This window comes from Hemicordylus capensis, chromosome 1, assembly GCF_027244095.1.
Source record: "Hemicordylus capensis ecotype Gifberg chromosome 1, rHemCap1.1.pri, whole genome shotgun sequence".
NCBI lineage: Eukaryota > Metazoa > Chordata > Lepidosauria > Squamata > Cordylidae > Hemicordylus > Hemicordylus capensis.
Window position 1 is genome coordinate 253,664,583 of NC_069657.1, and position 20,823 is coordinate 253,685,405.

Below are 20,823 nucleotides of genomic sequence, written 5' to 3' on the forward strand. Positions count from 1 at the left end.
GCTGCCCCTACTGAGGTCTGTCATCCATGCCCAGGTGACTGTCCATGCACTTGGATAGTTCTGTCTGCTGCATGTAAGGTCCAGGCAGGAATTCTCCTCCCCCACCTTCACTAGCTATGCAGTGACCATCAGCAGTTTTGCCTAGTGAATCACTTCCCCAGTCACTACTGGCTAAGAGCAGGGCCTTTTCCATCTTGCCCCTGTCCCTAGAAGGGGCAAGATGTTTCTAGTCTGGCTAAAAAAACTCGTGTGTTTCCATCTGCGGCCTCTTGAAAGCTAGCTAACACTTTCTTGTTAAGTCTCTCTCTAGTCTGAGGGTGATCACTGTGGCTTTTTACTGTTTGTTTTGCTTAGTCAGCTTGTTAAGATTTGATGCAACGGCTATGGGCCTAGCAAAGAGTGGCTTTAACTACAGGAAAGTAGCATGAAACGACGTAATTAAATAATTTGCTGAATTTATTATTTCATGCAATCACAACTGGAATGCACAGCGAACCAGGGCCGTCCTTAGAGAGCCATGGTGGGGTGTGGGGCTCGGGGCCAATCAGCCAGTGCAGGGCCCCCTTCCAGTTAGTTCTAATAGGGGTTGAAAGAGTGGGGCCTGGGGCGATCGCCCTGCTTGCCATGTCCTAAGGACAGCCGTACAGCGAACACTGAACTAGCTCTAATCCACTGCATACACAGAAAGAACAATAGAACGCCTTAATTCTTTAAACTAGGCCAAACTAGATGTGACTGGGCCAACATTCATATGACCGTCCCACTCACATGGAAAGTGTGTCTGTGTGTCTGTGGGACAGGGGTCCTCTGCTCTCCATCCTACCTTGCTTTTACAGCGTGGCACACATGGTGAGGGGGACAGAATCCTCCTCCCTGCAACCAGGTGCTTTGGGTATTTTTCTCTTTTCCTGGTTCCCTCCAGTAACAGAAGTGGATTGGGATGAAGATATGTGACTTGAACCATAAGTGACTGAGAGGAAGGCAGGCAAGGGAGTTGGGAGCGATCAGCACCCATATCCTGTACACTCCTTTTACTGTTAAAGTAAGGCCTTCTCCTCTCCTACTTTACATACAAATGGGGAAATCACACTTTAAAAGGAAAACTTGTCTGTCACTATAAGTCTTATTTGCCCCTAGTTTTTCCAGGGTAGTACAAGCAATGTGGTTACCTGGTTAAAGTTTTTTTAAAAATCAAAACAAAACTCCAATAAATACCATGCCAGTGCTACCAAGTTTTGTGTAACCAGGTTGCATTTCTAGTGTAAAAAAATTCTGGGAACAGGAAGCCACCAGATACATATTTGATATATGCAGTACAGAGATCCTTCCAGTTAGAAGCAAATTTAAAACTTACACTCCAGACATAGTCTTACAAAGACTACTTTCACCAGAACAGAACAGGGGAAAGTCTCCCCTAGTTTGAATAATTTTGCATTAATTTTCATTTTTACTTGCATTTACATTACTTAGTATTAAGGCTTCAATTATCTACCCAGTTATTCAGGCATAAATCCCATGGAAGTCAATAGGATATTAAAGTACATAGGAATCTGCCTTATACAGAGTCAGACCATTGGTCCATCTAGCTCAGTATTGTCTACACAGACTGGCAGCAGCTTCTCTGAAGCTGCAGGTAGGAGTCTCTCTCAGCCCTGTCTGGAGATGCCAGGGAGGAAACTTGGAACCTTCTGTATGCAAGCATGCCGATGTTCTTCCCAGAGCGGCCCCATCCTCTCAGGGGAATGTTTTACAGTGCTCACACATGTAGTCTTCCATTCAAATGCAAACCAGAGTGGACCCTGCTTAGCAAATTTATTTTTATTTTATTTATTTGATTTGATTCAAACAAGGAAATTTATGCTCACTCCCACAAGAGCAGCTCTTCTTCTGCTATTGGTATATATATATATATATATATATATATATATATATATATATATATATATATATATATATAACCAATAGTAGGTTTGTGATATAAATTATTAACCCTCCTGTTTAGGCAACTTTGAAACATGCTGTTTGATCAAAGTTTATTTTTTAAATGATGCCTCTTGCCCTAATGTGATTCCAGTTTTTGAAGATCAAGACAATTAATAATTGTGTGTGTCATCACACAATTAATAATTGATTTATAGTGTCCAGCTTCTTCACGGAGCACAACCTAAAACACCATGTAGTCAAAACCTATCATTTGTCATTAAATTTATATTTTGAGTTCTTCAAATCCAAGAGCTAGTTAGATTTTCACTTCTTCTTGAACTTTTTGTGGTAGCTTGGATTTGTTGACCAAAAACCTGAGAACATACAGAAGTTATCTCCCCACCCCCATTCATCCCAGCAGTGGGAATGGTTTGATAATATTCATTCAGATTTGACAGGTGATTTCTCTCATAAATGAATGTGCTTAAATCATAATAGTTGCAACAGAATTGTTTGATTACCTGGCAGCAGCTTCTTTCTCTCTGATAGCTTTTGGATCACCTGTTTGCTGAGAGCATTTGACAGTCTTCATGTTTATTACCCAATTGAATGTCAGTAGCAATTGCAGCTAAAGATAAACAAAAATGCAAGTACTTGTTGACCTTGACTTTCCCCCCCATGTAATATTGGACTTGATGGCTCTATTGCTGTTGAGCTGATAAGAGTTATAAATGGTAGTTTTAAGGAAAATGTTTTATTCCCAGAGGAAAATGTAATATTGCTGTGGGAAATGACATCTGGTTGGTGTCCTACGCTGGATTTACATAGTTCACCTTCATTTAGACTGTGGGAAAATAACAAAGAGAAATTTCTCTTTCATGACTAATAGTTCTATAAGCACAGATTCCTGTGCTCTTTGCAAAGTTTATCTAGTAGATTACATGCAATACAGAATCAAATCAGGAAGAAGCCACCTTATTTTATGACATACGTCTCATTTCAAATTTGTTTCCATAGCAGGTGCACAAATATATGGGGAAGAAGTTATTGTGATTTATGAGGAACTATTATGCATTTAAAACTTGAGATCACTTTGAGCACGTATACATGAACATAGATTTCTGTGTAACAAACCAGTAGCTAAGAGGTTTGGTGGTCTGAGCACACAAGCTTCTACACCTGGAAATGCATGCACAGTGTGGCTGAGGCCAGGCCAGGCAGGCAAGCCCTTGCTGGGATCATATTGTGGCAAATCCCTCACTGGTTCATTTTGTGGAGTCTGGGGTGCAATGTGACTTTCAGGTCCTGCTGGTTGAGAAGGCTTGTCAAGGTTTTGAGGAGGCAGGAATGGGGAATTCTCCCATTCCTGCCTTCTCAATCCTTGATGATTATCAAGACAGAGCACAACCTGTATATTGCTTCTAGAACCCTGGATGGCCTTGAATTGGTGATCAATCTGCTCCTCCCTGACTTCTGCAGGAGAGAGGTTGATGAATCCTTGCCTCTGGTAAGGCCTTCCTTTAAACCTCCCCTACTCTAGTCAGAAGAATCTTCCTTCTTTTTACCTTGTTAACATGATGCCACTTCATAGGTACACACATCCACTTTCTGTCCTGAACATGTTTGTTTGTTTATTTATTTATTTATTCGATTTTTTTACTGCCCTTCTCAAAAATGGCTCAGGGTGGTTTACACAGAGAAATAACAAATAAATAAGATGGCTCCCTGTCCCCAAAGGGCTCACAGTCTAAAAAGTAACACGATAGACACCAGCAACAGTCACTGGAGGTACTGTGCTGGTGGTGGATAGGGCCAGTTACTCTCTCCCTGCTAAATAAAGAGAATCACCACGTTAAAAGGTGCCTCTTTGCCAAGTTAGCAGGGGTATATAAAGGCCATGTGCCCATTATACGGATTCAAAATATTCATTCTTTGTCAGTAGATTCTCAAAATGTAATGTAGCAAATATTATGATGAAATTTAACAGGTTAATAATTTGTTGTTTGTTTTGTTCACACCAATCAAGCCTGAATTTAATATTTTGTTTCACAAAGTGACCTTAGTAGTCCACATTCTGTTACTACATGTTACTTGGAATACATTCAGAGTATCTATAAATTTGCCTCTCTGTGGTGCTCTTAAGATTAAACTATGAGCCGGGTCTCACTATCAGTGAGACCCAATTTGTGAAGCTAAGCGGGCAGAGCGGGCTAAGCCTGCTCTCCCTGCAGACGATCAGGGAGCGCGCCCTGGGCAGCCGGATCGGCTGCCCACACGGTTGCCCGCTCCGTGATGGAGATGGCAGGTGCTGGGGAGTTTGGAGGCTGTGCGGCACCCGGAAGCTTCAGGATGCCCTGAGCAAGCGCGCAGGGCATGCTGGGGAGACCCCCGGAGCTGGGATGCGGCTTTTCGCCTCCCCTCCAGGGGTCTACTCGTGAGTAGCCATGGCACGGAGCTGCACCGTGTCTACTCACAATCGGAAAGCCTGGGTTAGCGGACCACTCGCTCCACTAACCTGGGCTTAGGGGAGGGCCACATAAGCGGGTGACCCGCTTTGACTCAACTGGGCTCGGCTGCGAGCCTGGTGAGTCTCACAATTGGTGAAAAGCGGGCTAAGCACCCTTGGCCCGCTTTCAACTGATCTTCAGAATAGCTCCTATGTTTTATCATGTTTTCAGAACAAATTATATTTGTTCTGAAAACAATTACTTTAAGGGGTTTCCTTATTGAGCACCCTGCCCCTCTGTGGAACTTGCACTATAATGTATCATGTGCTGGAATTGTATTTAAGGATAATATATTACTATAGTAATGGGGGCCTCTGGATGAATACCAGGTAACCTGCTAGAGTTTGATTCCTCTTTTTGTGGGTAATTATGGGATTCAGTGTATTGTGATTAAATAACTACTTCCTTTTTATATTGACCAACCTTTATAGAGGGCATTGATCGAGGTGTTGAGGTGGTGGGAATGTATAAAATGATCTGGATGCCCATGCTGTCCCCGTTCTTTGTAGCATTTCTCTCTTCCAATTGTCTCCACCACATATATTCATATTATTATTTAAGATGAATATTTTATTCAAATTAAGCAATTTCTCTGACTAAAATGGTGGTAGCAGATCGAGACAAGAATACTGGGTCATGAAACAAGCAGTAAGGAAAGTGACATCTGGGGTTTGGAGCAAAAATACATCACTTAGCTAAGAGTACAACAAAGGGCAGTGAAATATTCAGACAGCAATCACTCCTTCCTTTTGTTGTCTTTCCATTCCACTCCTATGATGGGGAGATGGATCTTTGCTGTCAGAACTGGATATTCTCTACAAGACCAAACTCATGACTCTACAGAGAGCGGCTGGAACAAATCTCAAACAGACTGAGTTAACCCTTTGCCAGTGTGGTTCTAGCACTCCAGAAAGTGAATATGTTCTGTCTGCAAGCATGCAGTTGTCTACAAATGTCCTAGGGCTTAAACGACATCAAAAGACTACAGAAGAAGATTTACTCCAGTCCAGCTCTGTGGCTCTTGACAATAAGGAAGGACACCAGCAGAACTCTTATTTTACATCAAGTCTTCAGTTCTCTGGTTGAGTGCAGACAGGGCCGTCCCAAGGCGGGGTGCGGGGCTGGGGGTGAATCAACATGTACAGGGCCTCCTCAACATTTCATATCATTACAGAATCATACTGATTGATGATGTACAGTGTAAATAGTGAGGTTTTTGGACATGTCCAACCAGCTTGGACATATAATGCATTTCTAAAGGAATAAAAATAAAAAGCACAACACATGCTTCACAGTTCTCACTCAGACCTTCTGAGTTGCTAACCAACTTGAGCATAGTGCATTTATAAATAAATATATATTATATATTGTTCCAGAAGTTTTTGTAATTTTCTGCCATGCAACAAGCCACTTATAGCACTTTTTGATGGTTTGTTTAAATTCATAAAAATATTTTTAAAAACAACAATTTGTCCAATCTACTTCAGTTTAAATATACATATTCCTCCCACCCTGCCCTACATCTCTGCTCAATGCCAAAGCCCTATGCCAAGTCATTCCAGGTGATCAAAGGCTGGGGCAGGAGGGGGTGTTTTACCCTTTTTTATGAAGGCAAAGGGCAGATTCTTTCATATGGGGGAGGAATGATGGTCTAAGAGGGGCTTCAATTCCAGACATATTTGTAATTTACTGCCATGAAAGAAGCCACTTTTGGGATGGGGTTTTTAAATTAAAAAATTAAATTAAATTAAAAAACCATTTGTCCAATCCACTTCAATGTAAGTATACATATTCCTCCTGCCCTGCCCTACATCTCTTCTCAGTACCAAAGCCCAATGGCAAGCCAATCCCTAAATATTCAAGCGGGGGGGGGATAGCCACATAAAGGAAATCACATCATATCTCCATTACTAAGCAGGCAAAGCCTGGGGTGAGTGGGGCTAGGCAGAGGGTCTGCAGAGAGCTGTGGTGGGCAAGGGCTGCCAGTGCTGGACACTCTGCCTGCCTGCCTCCTCCCTTCCTTACTGAGCTTTAGGCTTCAGTGAGGCCTGCATGGAGGCCTCTCTGGAAGCCCCACCGAACAGCTGAGAGACAGAGAAGGAGCTCTAGCAGCTTCCCTGGGAGCCTTTCAAGCATGTGCTACACATCCAGATACAAGATCGGCTCCAGCTGGGCTGTGCATGGGGAAAGATAGTGACTGGGACTGGGACAGGGGGAAAGAGGAGGGCAGGCTGCGCTGCAGTGTGCCTAGAGCGGGACCTGTGCCAGTGCAGGGCTCGGGGCAATTGCCCTGGTTGCCCCACCCTAAGGACAGCCCTGAGTGTGGAGATCTTGACTGGCCCCTGAGATAAAACCAGCAAATATTAAGTAGCCTGGATAGAGAATGTTAACCCTAACATTCAAAAGTTGCCTGTGGATGTTTGTGCATATGTGAAATCAACTGAGGCCCAATTCACATGAACATTTCAGCTGTTGGAAAATGATAAGAAAATATGAGCCCACATACTGGCACCCAGATACTTCAGTCTCTCCTGAACTGGACACATACATGGTCTAAATTAGAATCTGTGTTCAGGTTGGATTTCTGTGGCATGCCAACATTCAGACCATGTATGCCTCTGCAAGGCTATCCTTGGGGCACAGCAAGCAGGGTGATCACCCTGGGCCCTGCTCTTTTAATCCCCATTAAAATCAATTGGAAGGGGGCCCCGCACTGGCTGATTTGCCTGCCAGGGTCCACACCCTGCCAGGGCTCTCTAAGGACGGTCCTGGTACCTGACTAGCTTGACCGAAGGATCCAGGAGCTGAAGGAGCCAGAAGCCAGCATGGTTTTTCTTGTGGCCAGTTGTGCCCTGAAGTGGTCACTTGAAATCTTCCTGAGTGCTCTTTCTTAGTGCTGTGAAGTGAGCAGCCATGTTATCTAGATAAGGATACATCATTAGGAGAATGCAGAAGATGACCATAGACCGCATCTCAGAGTAACCTTTTCAGTTGAAAAGGACAGATATAGAGCTTACCCTCTTCCCTTCTCTCCAATAAAAATTAGCAACCAAATATAATAAAAGTCTTACTTTGGTCATACTTTCAGGTTGGCTGCTTCTTATTGTTAAGGCAGGACAAGAATTGGGGGGAAACTTGAACTCAGAATATTTCCATGTGCTAAATTTATTTCTGAGCCTTATAAGAATCCTGTGTAAAGAACAGAATGTTGTAAAGAATTCAGGTGGAAGTATGCAGATTGTATTGAGAATAATTGTAATTGCATTGTTTGAACATTTATTTTTTGTCTTTTCTATTTTTCTTTTTTTGTTTTTGTTTATATTATAAATAAAATAATAAACATATTTTTAAAAAGAACACTGTGGCACTCAAGCCCTGTTAACTGAGTAAAGAGGTACCTTTTACAGTGGTGGCTCTCTTACATCTAATGGGGGAAACAGTTGTGCCTATCCAGCTATGTGTAGCATCTCCGCAGTGGCTGTTGGTGAGAGAGAGAGAGAGGGAGCGTGCGTGCGTGCATGGATGCATGTCTGCACGGTTTGGATTCTGAGACTTTTGGGACAATGGTTTCAGTAGTTGCTTTAGGCTTTTGGTGCCTACTCATCTTTTCTGCATATGCCTGTCAAGTTCCCCCCTCTATCCTGTCTTGTAGCGTGGCTAGGTTGCAAAAATTCTGGGTTGCAATGACATGAGGGTGTGTGGGTTGGCTGGCAAGGGAGAACCAATCGGAAGGGAAAGGATTTGGAAACTCATGTTTGTCTCATAATGTGTAGTTCTGACCAAGACCAATGAGAATGTAAGATTTGTTTCTTTTGATTTGGTTATGTAGGCATCCAAGCATAAATACTAGAAATACAGACACACCCTTACTCATTGGTGTTTCTTCCTGCTGCAGTCTCCTGCACTAACCCATAGTCTCTGCTGTCCCATCAGTGTTTCCCAGACACTTGTTTTCCCAGAAAACAAATTGAGGGAGGCACAGAAGGGGCAAAGTGCTTTTATGGGTAAGTGAGCTGTGTCCCACATCAGATTTCTGAAACGGAAATGGGGAGGCAGTGGGGGGTAAGCCACTTGTCTGGGGTAGTGTTTGCCCACCCATGCCCCCCTCAGAGCCCCCCTTGTGTCACATCTGCTTTTGAGTGGCTCTGTACTACCACCATCTTCAAAACTCTGCTGTGCGTTAGTGCATATGCACAGTACAATTTCCATGGTGGCAGAAGCCACAGCACTATTATCTGGGCAGGGGGTGACTGAAAGTAGATGCTGTGTATGAATATCTAAGTTTATGGAGTCAGTTTGGGAGTGACGTTTGGGGTTCAGATCCAAGAACATGATCTTGGTCTAAGTGCCATTAGGAGCACGTTTAGTTAAAATGACTTCAAAGTAAATGGATTTTTGACTGGGATGTAGGTTTCTTTCATAGCAGGAAGCTACCACTTCTAGGTATTTGAAAGCTTAGTCTTGTGCTTTTTGTTGCCTCATGGATATTTTCAGAATTAGCCTTTTCTTTTCATTTTCTTCTGCTTTTATTTCTTTCCCCAACATAATTGTATACATGCACTTCTGTGATATATTAGACTGGCTAACATCCTGATTAAGTGTGTGTTTGTGCATTGGCAAAAAACATCCCTGCTACAGAGACCTTCCTGAGCTCTGCAGTGCCTATTGTAAAAGGGCATGTGTGTGTGATTTTCACTCTCAGAAGTATCCTGTACCATCTGAAAATATGCCCCTGAAGGTTGTATGGCCCTCAGAGATATATTTTCAAGTGGCACAGGGCACTTCCAGGGGAATCAGATATCAGTGAAAATTGCCTCCCTGTACACAATAAACACTGCAGATCTTAGGAAGCTCTCCTTTCTGGCATGCAGGCACATGTTAAGTCAGGATGTTGGCCACTAGTTTGAGGCATTATTGTGTATCGACATTTTATAATTGTTTGACACAAGTTAGCCAATGGTATGGCTTTAAAAAAACAAACCCAGAAGAGTAATCTAAATTTTATTTTATTTATATACCGCCCTTCCAAAATGGCTCAGGGCGGTTATGAATATCAGGTTGAAGAGGGTCATGTGACAAGAGTGGCTGCAGTCCAGTACATTGTGACCATATTTTCAGGAAATGTGCAATTAATTGACCAGTGTATGAATTGGAGAAGGAATTTTGAATATCTTTTAAATATTATACCACTGACTTCTAATATGCCCTGGTATATGTTCTAAGCAGTCAAGTGTGCTTGGACTTTATTATTAAGAATCACTGTTTCTGAACTTTCATAACTTCTGCAGAAAATCTTTGAAAGTGTCATTTCTTGATGGTGGGTCTTCCAACAAGGGGTGTGTGTGTGTGTGTGTGTGTCCTGTTAATGCTAGCATGAGTATCACATTATAGTTAAACCCCATATGAATTACCTAACAAAATCACTGTATATTTTAAGTCATGACAATATATGACTTTACAATGTCTTTTACCTCTGAAATACTGTGGTGGGTATCAGACTTCTACATACCTGGTAGTAAATGCTTTCTTTATATTCTGTTAGTTTTGTTTACAGCTTAGTTTGGCATAAGTGGAATTATAGTATTTAAAATTGCCTCAAGTTTATTATCTTGCAGGCATTTTTTTTCCATGGCAAAGCATTCATAAATAAGTAAATAAAAATTACCATTACATTGATACTAATGCTTGATTGCTCTGTGTGTGTGTGTATGTGTGTGTGTGTCTAAGTGCAGCATATACTGTTGCAAAACCATTGTGCTAATTTTAGCTTGCAAAGAGGATGAAGATAAACAGCCTATTACTCGTTTGCCATATGTTCTCTTGGTGATAATATTCAAGTATAAAATATTCTACAAAGTTTTATTGTTTCAAGTAAGAGAAGTAAGGGGAAAGAGTTAAACTTCTATTCTGGCAGAGTATATGAAATAACGATGTAAAAGAAATCTCAAAAGCTGGTAGATGAAATCTGCTAAATTTTATTTGGATTTCATTGACTTCCATGGGAGTCAGCAATTTGTTTTGGTCCATACATAAGACTGAATTCTATCTTTCTAGTATGTAAATCCTAAAATCAATTTGAATAAAAATTGATCTCTCCGAGGAAGAAAAATATATACCGTACTCTACTCTGCTTTAGGATTGTGTACAAGACTCTCCTCCTTCCAGCAGTCTTACTCGAGAATGTCATGATTGCAGTGCAGTTTGAAGGGTACAGTTAAAAAGTGTTTGCATTTGGGAATGTTACTGGATGTATGTTTTTTCAAAAGGGGAAAAAAAAGGCTTCATACACATTAATTTTGAGCCTTTTCTTCTCCCCTCCCCCGAAGAGCATTTGTGGATTGGTTACTGATGCTGCTTCACATGAAGGGACTGATATATCTTCCCAGTATGGTAGTGTGTTGTAGATGGAACAAGCTGTATTGCAGGCTTTGGAGGGCCGGGTGGAAGCTTTGTGTTAACAACTGGTGAAAAGCTTGACCGTTGAGTGACCTAGGTCAAACAAACCCCCAACTGAAGAGCACTGTTTTGACATGGATACCTGCTTGCTAGGGCCAGCTGAGATAAAAGCAGGGAAGGAAAACAAAGTAAGCACTGTTGATCTTGAGATTTCATTAAAACTTAACAAATGGCAAGACTAGGCAAAGGATGGCAGTATATGGCAGTATATGTGTACCACGGCATTATTAGCTCAAGTCGATAGTGTACTTCTTCAAAAGCATCATATCAGTTTGAAGTACTGATGTTGAAGGTGTACTTGCATACTATCTGTTGCTTAATAGTGTAATGCAATACCACTAGAAAGAGGTGAATCAACAGGCTAAAAAGCAACACTGATGAGAGCTTTCGATAAAGTCGTTTGATAAAATAAAAGAGTGGCAACAAGAGGTTGCAAGCTGGCCATTGACGCCTTTCACAACTTGTTTTTCTTCGTGGTTTTTGCATGAACAAATCTATTTAACAAAATAAGAGCAAAATGGCCTGCTTCGTCTGTATCAGAGGAGCACACATGCTCTCGCAAACCAACTTTGGCAGGAAGCTCACTGTCTATTCCAAACAACTTCCATTGCATCTTTATCTCTCCAGTTCATTGCTTGCCACAGAAAGCTTAAACTTCAGCCTTCCAAGTTAAAAAGCTTCCTGTTCCTTGCTTCTAAATTTAGTTTTGCACTTACTTCCAACACCAACCACCAGATATCTACCAAGACGTTATTTCAAGAAGTTAATGAAGAACATTTTTTTTTAAAATCCTGCTTTTTTATTCTGATAATGATGGGGAAACGTTCCCTTGCTCCCAATTTGGGCTAGCTTTTAGCCATCCAGGCTCAGGCATTGTTTAATTATGATGTAAAATATTAATCTGGTTCTGTCCATTAATTACTCTGATATTTTTGTGAGTGGAGTTGTGTACTTGCATGTTTCCAGTGTGTATGTTAGATTTTATGTGACGTAAGTCTATACACACAGAGAGAGACCTGCTGCTTAGCTCCTTGTTTATTAATAATGCACTATATTTATAAATAATATAAATATTTAATTCTATACTCTTTTACTAATTACCATGAGCAAACAAATGTTTCTAAGATGGGTGGGAGACAGAAATCCATTTCCAGCTCTACTGTTGATCAGATGTGAAATCTTGGACAAGTCATTTAATCTCTGTCACTCTGCAGTGCCTTCTAGAAGGATTTTAATTAGCTAAAGTTTTAAAAAGATGAGCAGATATTAAAGGTAATGTGGAGAGGAGACCTGGAGAGGCTGCTGTAAAATCTGCTAACTCCATTATACACAATAGCATTACTTCTCTTACCACCTGTTTGTCCCATGCCACGTTTTAGTGCATTGGTTCACACTATTCAGCCATAGTTAAGCTTTTTAAAGCCCCCTTTGTTTCAGTGGGACTCCGACGTGCTTAGTTTGGGCTGGGTAGATCTTGCCCATTTTTGCAACCGAGTAATAGTTCTGTGTTGATGCTTTTTAATAAGCCTTCATTAAATGTAAAATAGTTATTACAACTGCTTTCATTCTGAATTAAACCTGGGTGCATATTCAATTGCATTTAAGCATACTACTGTGCACAAAGAAAGGGAGTACTGTTTCTCTCTTTTGTGCTCAGGGATGTATATGCTGAAATCCTGTAAACAGGAATCTACCTGATTTACTAGAATTCCCTCAAATGTTAAAGAGACAGAGAAGCTAAAGCTTTCAACTGTGTGTTTCAGACATACAGGTTTCTTAATATTGCTCTGTTGCCAAGCTAAAGTGAATATACTTGATATTCTGTTTGAGAATGCAAAGATGCCCACCCCCTGGTTCCTTCATATTATAAGCAGTGGCCCTATTATGCATTTAAGTTTGAGACATGCCCCTTTGAAAAGCTGTGGATATATAAAACTTGGGAATGGTAATGATTTTATATACATATATCTATACATATATACCGGAGATTGTTGGCAGTGTCCTGTTTCTATCTCTGAGCTTAATAATCCTTTTGAGGCTAAGCATAGTAGAAGATGTTGGTGAAGTGAATCTTGACATGGCTCTGATGCAGAGAGATCGTCATACAATGTTCTGTTTAAGATTTACTCTCCAGAGGACTCATTGTTCATCTTCTCTTATGTGTCCCTCTTCAGAACATTTGAGAGTTATAAATGATTGCACAGCTTTATTCTGGAGGAGGATGGTGCTTTTATCCTTGTTATGCCCAGGGCACATAAGAGACATAATCCACCCCATATTGCCAAGGGAATCTGATTGAATCCAGTTTCTCAGTGTTAGCCATAGAATGCTCTACCACCTGCTCTTCTATCTAAGGGCTCTTTGTCCTGTTTCCTGTCGTTGTGTGGAACCTGCTGAGCATGACTCTTTCCAGTAGTGCTCAGAAGACTGGTCATGTGGAAGAAGGATATCCGTTATTACTCCTCCTAAAATTCCAAAAAATGCTAGTGTGGGGAAGGACCAGTACCACATATTCACCATGGATTTTCAGTGTTATTAAGTGCAGCAGGAAGAATGTGCACTGTTTGGGGGTCCTATGCTGCTAAGTGTCATAGGAAAAGGGGTCCTTATTTTCTCTCCACATTTTGTGTTTTGCCTTTATTTCATTATTTTACTTTATTATTTTATTTATACAAATGTATTACTCTGTGTGTGTGTGTGTGTGTGTGTGTATATATATATATATAATTTTATTCTTATTATTTTTTGTAGTCACCTATATCAGGTGGTGCAGTGGAGAAACAACCTGCCTAGAGAGCAGGAGGCTATTGGTTTGAATCCCCACTGGTGTGTTTCCCAGAATATGGGAAACTCCTATATCGGGCAGCAGTGATATATTTCTTTATTCTATTTACTTCCTATTCAATATAGGAAGGCGCTGCAAGGCATCATCTCATATTGCATGGGAGATGGCAATGGTAAACCCCTCCTGTACTCCACCAAGAAAACCACATGGCTCTGTGGTTGCCAGGAGTCGACACCAACTCGACGGCACAACCAACCAACCAGTATCAGGCATCAGTGATATAGGAAGGTGCTGGAGGCAGATGCTTACTTCAGTGACAGTGGCAAAGGCATCATCTCATACAGCACAGGGGGAAGGCAATGGTAAACCATTCCTGTATTCTACCAAGAAAACCACATGGCTCTGTGATCTCCAGGAGTTGACACCAACTCAACGACGCAATATTTCCTTTTCTTTTTCTAATCTTACTCCAACTTCTGCCCTTGCACCAATCCAACACCAGTCATCAGTTCTGCAGGCGAACATGTAAAGATTCCTGCTCCCTGTCAGATGCATACAATCTGCTGATGCTGAGTATGAGGGTGTCTGGGTTGGGTACTAATTTGAACACCTAAGAATATATCCCAGGACACTGTGTGTGAAGACTTGCTGAAGCTAAGCAGGGTTTGGGTCTGGTCAGTACATTGCTGAGAGACCAGCAAGGAATCTCCTATACAGTGTGATACTTTAGGTCTCATGGAAGAAAGGCAGGATGTAAATGATATAAATGCATAGGATGCAGGGGAAACCTCATGACAACAAAGGGGCAACTGTTTCTGAGCTCCCTTCCCAACATTCATTAGGAGGATGAGGCAGTCAGTCCCAAGAGTCATTTCTCTGGATCCAGTACAAGCTTGTAACATGGGCCTTCTGCCCCTTCTCCACCATGAAAGCAGACATGCAGCTAGGTAATTTCAGATTCTCGACCTAATGGCCTTATGGGCCCCATTGTTACACCCCCACTTCATTCATAAAAGTTCTCAAAGCAGTTTATATAGAAACAACAATAATATGCAAGTGAAGAGGGGGTTGTCTGGTGAAGGTTGCATCTTGCAGGTAACCTGTATCCCGCAGGTTGCAGCCACAGATATAAGTTCTTCAGCAGCCTTTCAGGAGCCTAGCCCTTCAGAGCACTAAAAGGGAGCCTAGGAGTTGTAGTTCAGACTGGCTGAAGGGTGAACATCTGGCACAGCCTCTGACCTCTTTGTATCTTTGTTTAAGCTCCTGCCCTGTTTGATTTGCATTTATTACCAGACTTCTTGGCTGGATGGCATGTATGTATACAGGGGTCCATCTTCACATTTGTCCCAGGGCCCCTCCAACCTTGCTATGACCCTGCTCACAAAATCTGGTCACCCTGTATGAATAAGGAAATAGGTTTTGTCAGTATTATATAAGAACCATCCTTAAGCATGCTTTATAATGTAGCCTATTTTTTCTGTATGGTATTGGGTTTGCCACACTAGCCAGACCCCTCGGAACTCTGGACCCAAGTAAGGTGTCCCTTCTCCTCATTCTTGGGCCCTAGGGGCAAAAAGAAAAGTTCAGCCACCTTCCCAAAATGCAGTGTGGATCAGTGAGGCACTCCATCCACTCAGATCTCGACTAGAGGGATGAAAAGCACTCTGTCCATGTCTCAAGGCACTCACATGATGTTTTTAAAACTTCATTTGTTCCAGGACTGAATCAAAGTCACAATCTATTGAGATACATGTAAACACGGCATGTTGCATGAAATATATGTAAATAAGGCTATAAGGATGAACCACATAATCTCTGTTGTCACATTTGTAGTTCAACTTTATGAACTGCATGCAGAACTTGAACAACCTGGAAAACCAAGTATGAACACCTTAAAAAGTGCCATGTCCCGAATTTTAAAATTAACAGAATTGTCAAAAAACAACCCATGAATTTGGTTTCTCATTTTGCTTTCTGCTTTTTGGATGTGTTGATTATGCTTTTTGTGTGTGTGGGGGGGAGAACCTATCAGTGATGGCTGCTGTGTTGGGTTAAGATACAGGAAAAAGAGCTTCCCTGTTCCCTCCAGATCACCTGAAACTTGGCCTTTTTTGGGGGGGGGGAGTATAAAAATATGGCACCCCCACATTTAATGATCATACAGAGAAATTGGCCAAGTCTGCATTATTCTTTATTGATTATAATTCATACATTTTTTGTTTGTTTGAGCAATAGGATAGCATAAATAAATAAATATGGCTAGATAACACTTTACAGAAAATACTGCAGTTTGATGAATCTGGGTTTTTCCCCCCATAAGCAGTTTCATAGATTTTACCTCCTTTTTGGCACTGGAAAACATCAACAAAGGTGGACTGAGAGTGGATACTTTAATCCTATAGAGCCCATGTGTTTGCTGCTTTTTGGAAGTCCCATGTCATGTGAATAATATTTATATCTTTACTAGAGAGGGATATGTGCACTTTGTGAACATTGTTCTCTCTCCACAAAACACACTCTCCTTTCTGCTGATTTTTTGCACTCCTTGACAAAACATGGCAAAACTATTTGTAACAGGACTGAGCATGATGTCTGAAAATAAGAGGATATGTCCTCATTTCCTGCCTCCAAACAAGACACGTGCAGTTGACAAGTTGGAGAAGCAGGTGGATGGGGATATGTAGCCTAATTAGGGTTGCCAACTGAATTGGCATCAATCTCCAAGAGACTATTGAAAGCAATCTTGAAGATTTTAATGATTTGAAATTGTGAGCAATATGGGGGTGGCAGGAAGAGGAATTATCCAGGAATACCTTTCGTCAGAGCTGGCAACCCTAAACCCAATCCACATCCTGCCTCCCAGATAGGCATGCGTACATTACATGTGACCAGAATGAGATTGACATGAAAGTTTTTACCACTTGTGAACAATTAAGCCACCAGCACTTTATGACAGCAAAGGGAGCATTACCTAGTTACCTGGGCAACAGGGTTGCATTCCATCTCTGCCCCACCATCATTCAGAGGGTGGGTAATGGGAGGGCTTTGTCTGGAGTCAGTAATGTTGTCACATAGTGAAATCTGGTTTTCATGCACCCTGGTCATGTTCATTATGTCATCCCTCCATTGCATGGTTGAGATCGAGCAATGGAGAGGAAAGAAGACCTAAAACATACACCGAAGCAGCAGCACCTTGGGGCTGCAAACAGGTGTGGAAAAGATAGCTTTTTACATTGATAATGAAGCCTCACAAAAATTCGGTATGTCACTGCTTGTTACTTCCCACAACAGCCAGCACTGCCCTTTGGTCTGTCCACTGATGCATGGCCAGTGATGGCATGATCAGTGACCCCACATAACCTTAATTTCTATATGTTAATGGACATAATGGAGCCAGTGTGGTGTAGTGGTTAGAGTGCTGGACTAGGACCAGGAAGACTAGAGTTCAAATCCCCATTCAGCCATACTTGCTGGGTGAGTCTGGGCCAGTCATGTCTCTCTCAGCCTAACCTACTTCACAGGGTTGTTGTGAGGAGAAATTTAAGCATGGAGTACACCGCTCTGGGCTCCCTGGAGGAAGAGCGGGATATAAAATGTAAAATAAAATAAAATAAAAAATAAGGCCAGTTTAGTATGCTGAATGTGCATACAGGTGTCCATACACATCTACATGTTTTTGTGTAAATGACTGTACAAGTATTACTTTTTAAAGTGAACTTTGGTATAGGGCCTCTCAAATTTGAGGGTACAGTTAGGAAGTGTACATGCATTGAACATTAAGCATGAATAACTACACATATGTACAGATATGTACGTACATGTCTATACAATAAAAGTTGCACAAACACACTGTTTTTGCAGGTAGTTTCCAAACCTCAGTGTAACTACCACAAAAATCCAAACTCCTGGAAAAATTATGTGTCCTGGAATATGTGGGAAAACCCTTCCATTGGAAAGCACGGGGAATGATACCTCATAAACTAGAGTCTATGACTATGATACCTCAAAGACTAGAGTCACGGAGAGATTAGAGATTAATATGCTTGCAAATGGCAAACCCTTTTACTAGTGTGTGTGCATGTGAGTGTGCTTACACACACCAGTTTTATGCATGTTGAAATCATGTGTGAATAGGTCTGTTGTGAAAATGGTTTATTGCTGGCTAATGTATAGGGCTAAAATTGCTGTACTTGTGAGCTTAGAAGAATAGAACAGAGATGGGACCTTGATAAGTGTGGAAATTTGCTGGCAAGAACGAAATATCATTGATTTGTGTTCTATCACTATACTCAAGGTGGGGAAAATACTTGCGGTTTCTTCACAACCCAGTATCAATCCTGCATGAGCTTAGCTGGTAAATATTCCAACCTGTAACATGCTTTGGAAGAAACCTTAACAGTGAGGTTTCTCCTTAACAAAATCTTAACAAATGCAAAGTTTTCTTGTTACCCTGAGCATACTCAATTTACTCAAATTTTTCTTTTAGTTTGGTAACACTGGAAAATGTTGGAAAATGCACTCCCTACTTCTTGTACTCTTTCCTTAAAAAAAAAAAAAAGAGTCCTTTCTTTTAAAATGTATATTTACCTTCCTATGTGGAGCGGGGGGGGGGGATATGTGTCCATAGTGTTTGCTCTGTTTAAATCAAATAAATTAAAGCTTGTTTTAAAATATTTAAATGTGCTCAATTGGAAAACTGTGTTGCTTATGGTTTTAAGACCATAATGCTGTCTAGTACTGCATGTTTCCAGATTAACCAGTGCTCCATACCCCTGAAAGAATTTTGATGATGTTTACTCCAAGTACATCTCTGTCCAATGTACTATTAGAAATTGGCCCTCATTTAAAACAAAAAAAGTGAGTCAGCCCAGAATTGACCTTTTTTTCATTTGTACAGCTGAAAATGGGGACAAGTCAATATTGTATCACCCCAATGGCTTTTCTTTCCTATCCTGCTATGAAACATAAATTATCACGGCCACAAGTTTCTCATATCAATTACAGCAAATGGAAACAAACAACCTTTACATGACACTTTGACCCTGGCTTGTTGAAGGTGACGCCTAATAAAAACAAATAAAATGAATATAGAACAACCTCATTCTATATCCATATCCTGGCAGGCTGCAAAAGTGAGTCTATGTACACCTCAATGCTAGTGGGAAGTGGGGTGTTTCCTTGATCCCTTACCTCCCAAAATGTGTGTTATGTTGAGGAAAGGTGTAAGGGTAAGTCATGCATGCTTGATGTTGAAGAAAAGCCTGTTTTGTGCTTAATACATTGGAGAAATTGTTCAAGATCAGTTCATCCATGTGAAAATATGACCTCTGTGTTACTAGCAAGGTCAGCAAGACCCATGGTGTTCTGCAGAATGAGGGCAGGTCACTCAAGTTAAGGCTGCCTGGGGGCAGATTTTGACTTGCACACCTAATTTTCTAAGATTTAGAAAAACAAACAACACGCACAGCAGAGAATGTGTTAAAACTTGTTCTTATGAGCCAGCGGTTTTCTGATTCCTCTTCTTTTTCTTGTTCAACCATACTTAAGCTTCCGATTCTTAATTGCTATTCAAATTATTATAATGTTAAGTGTGCTTTAATCATTCTCCACAAGATATTCATTCTCCGTTTACATAATTGTATAGATGGGAGCCTGGAGACCGGCTATTTATATTCCCATCATTTATTTGTTTTTCTTTGCTGTTGCTGGTTTGTTTCTTTAAAATGTTGCTGGTTGCCACCATGACATCCTAATCGATTGTGTGCTTCTACGAAGTCTGTTTTCATTTGTATGGATACATTTATGAAGTATTTTAGATGCCATCTGGATCATTTGGCTAAATTGTGGTGTATTCCAACAATGATGTGGAGCAACTTTCAATGATGTGGAGCAACAAGTGCTGTTATACAGACTTGCCAAAGAAGCTATTCTTTTCATATGGTGGGGCACAAGGGGATTTGGGGGTTCTGGTTCAATGAATGCATTTTTGGGATCTATCCCATTGGTGATCCTATGAACTCATGAGATAATACAGTTGTTAATAATGGGAATAACATTCTGAAAATATGGGACTTCAGTTGCTATTGCATAGAACCTAACAACTAGTGAAAGGGGACCCAAATGTTTAGATTGTGGAAGAGCAGGGGCAGAGCATGATTTAAGTGTGCCAAAGCATTGGGGTTTTGGGATAGGAAAAGCATCAATGCACACAAATACCAGGAGCAAGATTCAGGGGAACCACCACAAACCCCACAGCCATTTGCTATCAACCTTTCAAAGTCTTCTGTGTATACCTGAGGACTTGGAGAGGCAGAGGGCTGGTCTCTCTTACTGCTTCTCTCTGCTTTTAAGGCTCAGGAAAATTGGGGATAATTTCCCCCCATCCATCCCAAAGTCCTTTGCATGTGTCAGAAGACCTGGGAGAGGAGATTCTGGCAATATGAGGAGGTTTTATATTGCATGGAGCTTTGAAGCAGGCAGGAGGTTCCACCTGCTCTAACGCTTGGCATGAGAGTGTCCGTAAGAGTTCTCAGAGGAGATGATCTATCGGATATTGGGCATTTTCACCTGATGGCAGGGGCACTCACCCTTGGTTGCAGTTCAGTCTACTGAATCCTTAGTAGTCGAAGTAAATTCAGTTGGACTGGTCTTGAGAAAGTGGTTTGTACAATGAGCAACGTTTTCTGCTGGTAGTATAATATAAATATTTTTTTTAATTTCTGCTTGAGTGTGCTTGATGTGTTAGAACAAGAAGTGCTGGATCCAAACTTTCCAAGAAGCAGTGGTTTCAGGCCTATGACCCCTTAATCCAGATCCATTCAGACTGTCTGTTGTTGCCCAATGGTGAGGAAATCTGTTCTGCACATGCTCTAAGTACTGCATTCACTACATCATTTTATGTTTCCAAACAGAGTGCTGGAACTGAACATTTAGTCCAGGGCTAAGCCCTGGTGACTCCAGCTCAGACTGACGGCTTTATCTCCTTGAAGTGTGTGCTGGATTTTTAAGGCTTAATTCAAGCATGATGTCCTTGTAGGTTTTGCTTGTGGCCAGTGTTGTATTCACAAAGTTTTCATGCATGTTAAACATTGTTGTGCCAGAGATCTCTGGCTCATGTGGATGCGCTACTGGTGTACCAATGCTACATGCGTA

The 20,823-nt window shown here is 41.3% G+C and overlaps 1 protein-coding gene across 2 annotated transcripts in view; it reads left to right on the forward strand.

Annotated features, from left to right (window-relative positions):
• The window catches only part of MEIS1 (Meis homeobox 1), a 206,849-nt gene that overhangs the window by 61,143 nt on the left and 124,883 nt on the right, over positions 1-20,823 (forward strand). The gene's annotated exons all lie outside the window — the stretch shown is intronic.